This window comes from Triticum dicoccoides, chromosome 2A, assembly GCF_002162155.2.
Source record: "Triticum dicoccoides isolate Atlit2015 ecotype Zavitan chromosome 2A, WEW_v2.0, whole genome shotgun sequence".
Classification (NCBI taxonomy): Eukaryota; Viridiplantae; Streptophyta; class Magnoliopsida; order Poales; family Poaceae; genus Triticum; species Triticum dicoccoides.
The window spans coordinates 177,809,204-177,814,564 of NC_041382.1; positions in this window are offsets into that span (position 1 = coordinate 177,809,204).

Here is a 5,361-nt window from a genome sequence, read left to right on the forward strand (position 1 = left end):
ATGATATAATTAGCATACTTTGGTCAAAAATGGCATAATAATCTTGGTTACCTCCAAAATGACCTATTTACATAGCAATATCATTCTTCATGCTAGGTTGAGCCCTTAACTAATATTTTGTTCCTCTCTCTCAGGTGCACCACCACAAGAAGCATGTGCCAGGTCTGTTCGACCTCTATGGCATGGCCCATATGGCCCCGTACAAGAAGGCCAAGCCATTCACGGAGTCTGACCTAGATGATCCAAAGAGCTTCAACAACAAGACCTCCCACCACAAGCTTGTAAAGTAGAGACACGAGGGGAAGGCAAGGAAAGGGGAGGACTTTAATCCGAGCCAGGATCCTTTTGATATAGAGCTGGTGATGATATCTGGTGGCGGGAGGTCCTATGGCTCTCTAGCCATTGGTGATGGACTAATACATTGTCCTAAGACTCTCCCGCGGATCAAGAAGCGCCTGAGTAGCTCTGATCCTGAGATAACGCCTCGTGCATGCCCATGGAGATCGCCATGGCGGTTAGTTATACAGACTCTCTCACCTTTCCTCCATTACATTGTGTGTGTGTCCATCGATGATTACAATGCTAATGAGGAGTGGTGTGTTGCGGGCTATTGTTGAGAAAGAGAGATTGAAGATGAAGGAGCTTGTGGAGGAGGCAAAAAGGGAGGCACAAAAGGAGATGGAGGAGATGACGACTAAGCTGTTGGAGGAGGAGAGGAACTGGAACGACAGCACTAACCGGGCCCTATACAAGCTCATCATGGTACCTTTCTTGTGCATATTAGCCCAATCATGCACGTAATGTTCGCATTACTATCTAATATGACTGACTCATGAGAACCAAATGTGCAGACCATGTGCGAGAAAAATGGTCAGTCCCCTCCGCCAATGCCCCAGATTGCTTCGACGACCAAGATGAGTTTGATTTAAATGGTCGTTGCTTACTACTATTCACATTTCAGTTTGTGAACTAGCTAACGAGACATTATTGGAAATGATCTTTTGTGCAGCATGGCTCCCGACAAGCATCGACCACTCCTTCTGCCAATGCCGGAACCCCGACCAGTCCTTCACCTCCGTCTGGCACTGGGGTGGCCCCGCCCATTCCTACACCTCCATGATAACAGTATTTTTCTTCTTATTTAGCGTGTTTAGTCCATTTATAACATAATTTAGCCTATTTAGTCCACAAATGACATAATAAGATGAAGAAAATCAAGGAAGAGGAAGGAAAGAAGGAATAGGAAGAAAAGAAGAAGAAGAAGAAGAAGCTAGAAGAAGAAGAAGAAGACTAGAAGAAGAAGAAGAAGAAGAAGAAGACTAGAAGAAGAAGAAGAAGAAGAAGACTAGAAGAAGAAGAAGAAGAAGAAGAAGAAGAAGAAGACTAGAAGAAGAAGAAGAAGAATAAGAAGACAAGAAGAAGAAGAAGAAGAACAAGAAGAAGAAGATGATGAAGAAAATCTAGGAAGAGGAAGAAAAGAAGAAGAAGAAAAAGAAGAAGAAGAAAAGAAGAAGAAGTTCTTCTTCTAGTCTTCTTCTTCTAGTTTTCTTCTTCTTCTTCTTCTAGTTTTCTTCTTCTCCAAAATGAAGTTAGCTCTAAGTTATATCAAAAATGGCATAATATGCTTAGTTCACTCAAAAATGGCACAATTAGCTAGGTTAGCTCCATTTTACCTAGGTATGCTTACTTCTTCTTCTTCTTCTTCTTCTTCTTCTGATTCTGGTCTTCTTCTTCTAACTTTCTTGCTTCCCATTTTGCAGATTTAATTCACTATATGGAAGCTTGCATGGATGGAGTGCTTGTTTCCCTTTTCTTTTTTTCGTTTGTATCGTTAAAAAATGTGGAACTTGTTATATGGATGCATGGAACAATGTGTTGGATGAACATTGTGATGTTACTGTAATATGTATGGATGGTACTCTGTTTCTTATTATGTATGTATGTTGTCATGGATGGAGCTATGTGTTGGATACATCATATGTCTGCTGTGCATGTGAAGAAAAAAAAATATGTATATCTGTGTGTGAATTCCTGTGAAATTAAATGGATTCCAATAAAAACAAGGGATATGTAGCCTGTTTGCCGTCCGCTAGCAGACAACAAAGAGCATCGCCATTTGCTAGCAGCCGACAAAGAGGACACGTGGCAGCTACCTATACAACCTGGGAATGCTGGATGCCTATTTGGTCACTTTGTCGCCTGCCAGCGGACGACAAAGATTCAAATCACTTTGCCATCTGCCAGCGGACGGCATAGCTGGCCACATGGCAGCTTCCCAGTACTGCCTAGCTGAGCTCTTTGCCGTCTATTAGCGAACGGCAAAGAGCTTTGACTCTTTGTTGTCCGCTGGCAGACGACAAAGAGCGTCGTTAACCCCCTAACGGCACTCACGCCACCGCACTGCCGTCCGTTGTCTTTGCCATCTGCTGGCCTCGGATGGCGGACGGCAAAATCCTTTGCCGCCTATTTCCAGGAAGCGGACGGCAAAGAAGGCCTTTGCTGGCAGGTGTTCATCTGGACACTTTGTCGTCCGTGATCCATGCCTTTGTTGTCCGCCATGGCGGATGGCAAAGAAGCTGATTCCGGTAGTGTAACACTGAAATAATCCAGTGACATTAAATGGCATTGCTTAAATTTATCGGTGGCATTAGACTGAGTGCGGCATTAGTTAAATGTGGCATCACTTTAGCAGTAGCATTGCTTGACTTGACTGCTGGCGTTATACTAACAGCAAAAAAGTAACAATAAGAGCATGGGAGGCCCATTCGGACAGTGAGCGCACCAGTATGATGTACCTCCACGGACGCATAGACTGGTGAGGGAGGTATGGTTGCCCAGAGCAACAAATATCCAGGTAGCATATGTGGATTACGTCCCATTTTTGTTATGTTTAGCCACCTTTTTCCTATGTGAGGACAACAAACCGATCGACCTGGTCATTCTCTATTGTGTTGTCATGCCTTTCTACCCTTCTTCAACCAAGAGACACGAGACTCATTCCTAAGCTACTGATTTCCCCTTTTCAACCTAGATGTGGGTTCGACGCCTACTCTCTTGGACAGTATAGTCTCCCTTCCTTTCCTTATTCAACCCAGACATGGATCAGTCTGCATGAAGTAGGGTTTCCTTTAATAGTGCAAATTAAGGTTTTTGTCTGCGTGACCAGCAGAGCAGAGGATAGCAAATTGGGAAGATGGTGGAGTGGAAAAAGATCCACATGCAGCGACATGGCAGATGGGGCAATAGAACAAGGGTATGGTTTGAAAAGAGGTAGCATACCTGAGGGTTGGCAGGAAGTGGCTTCGCTCGTGGTCGTCGTCCTCTGCATGCACTACGGCAACGAGCTTGGGGACGGAGGCCATCCCGCGCAGGCGCTAGGTCTAAGAGGATGGCCTTGTCGTTAGTGCGTGACCTCGCTCGCCGACAACGAGTGCGTCAATGCTGCACGTCCTTTTCTTCCCCTGCGGATCTGTGACCACCGGTGAGGAGGGAGAGAGAGGCCATCTTTTCTAGATCTGGAGAGAGGGTGATAGTGTGAGAAGCAAGTGGGCAGCCCTTAGCAAGAAATCTCTGAAGCTCTAGCCTATATATCTTTTTATACTACTAGTACTAGAGGTGGAGTAGTGGTAGAGTAGTTTATATTTTATCTGCAAACAATACCAGTTAGTCGTTCTTCAAAACTGAACGGCACGCCATTAAAAAAATAAAGTCGAGAAATAATACAAAACTTCGGGCCAACGCAGCCAGATCGCATTTTGCACGAGAAATTACACACCATGTTTCGTTGACATGTGGTCTCGTTCCAACATGTCAGTGAGACGATGGCGAGTCCTTTTGTACAATTTCAGAAAGGACGTGTAGGCCGAGGCGCCTCTTCGTGTACCATGGAAAACTGGTAACTGTCCACTGACTCTTCGCCTTTCCCTCTCGATTTGGAACTGTTGTCGCACGCTCTTCCTCCCTCCTCCATTTTCCTTCACCCTTCCTTCTGCCATTGTTCGATCGTCTTCTCCATGGAGGGAACAGGCTGGAAACGACCCTGTTATTCTTGCCCCGATCTGAAAGATGACGTGGTGGGGGAACTCATTGATCGGTGCGATGTCATCACCTCGGCTAGCATGGCAGGTTTGTTCAAGAACATTCTCGACTCAACTAATAACATCATTACAAGGAACCCAAGGGTCCAAGGGCGGTTTGATCTCCCCTATCTTCTTCGCCGTGACACTGCTGACTGGTGCGGGGACGAGGGAAGCCTCGCCTTGTGCAAGTTGATGCCGCTTGATAATGATATGTATGATGTTAAGATGCCATCGCTTGAGGGCAAGGCTTGGGCAGGCGCAAATGGATATTGGGTTGTTTATATTGGGTACAATTGCGAGTGGTAACTTGTGAATGTGTACACTCGTTAGCGGATTCCACTTCCAAAAATCTCTGAGTGCCCTGAGGTTGAGCATACAGATGATCTATGTACGTTCAAATATGATCATGGTGACTGTCATCTACAGAAGATAGCAACTTCTTGAGTTCCCAACCGCTCTTGGGATTACAAGAACTATCAAGTTGTTGCTATCTTCGACAAGTTTGTTGCCGTCCGTCGTGGTTCGACTGGATGGATATTGCTCAAAAATTAGTTTCTATACACGGATGTGTACTGTGATGCAATTGAATACGAGGGTCTTGTGTTTGCTGCGACCACTCGTGGCACTGTTTTTGCATTGGATCCTCGTAGTTTCGGTACGTTTGTCTTCCACCGTAATTATAATTGTTCATCCACATGCATGCGAGTTAGCAAGTTTGCCTTCTCTACTAATTAACCTTCTTCTTGTGTTTCCAAGGTCCTGTGGACATTCCACCACCTATACTTGAAAATTTTTATAACCAAGGGGGAGTTGAGGACGAGGAGGGCCGATATACTCAGTGGCACCTGGCAAGTTCCGATGGATCACTCCTTCTTGTCTATATACAGCCCACTGTTGATGTTACTACTAAGGACGCAGGTGTTGTCTCCCATGGTCGCACTCTCCGGACCTATTCCAACACCTGTTGTATGGTATTCGGGAAGGATACTACTGTGCTAGCGCCAACACCTTCTCCCTGGTACCGTATTGATAGTCTTGGAGCAAACTCGCTCTTCCTGGGACAAAACTATCCAATGATGGCGAAAGGCGATCCAACTGCTGTTGACACAACGTTACTACCATTTATGAGAAGCAACTGTATCTATACGCTGGACATTGCAGTGGTTCCCTACCCTGGTCGTGATATAGTAGGTTGCTTCAGCCTGAATGATCAGTCCTGCATTGGTCTCGAGATTGACAGTAGCTGGCCATTCCCAGAGAATCACTTGTGGTTCAAAGCAAG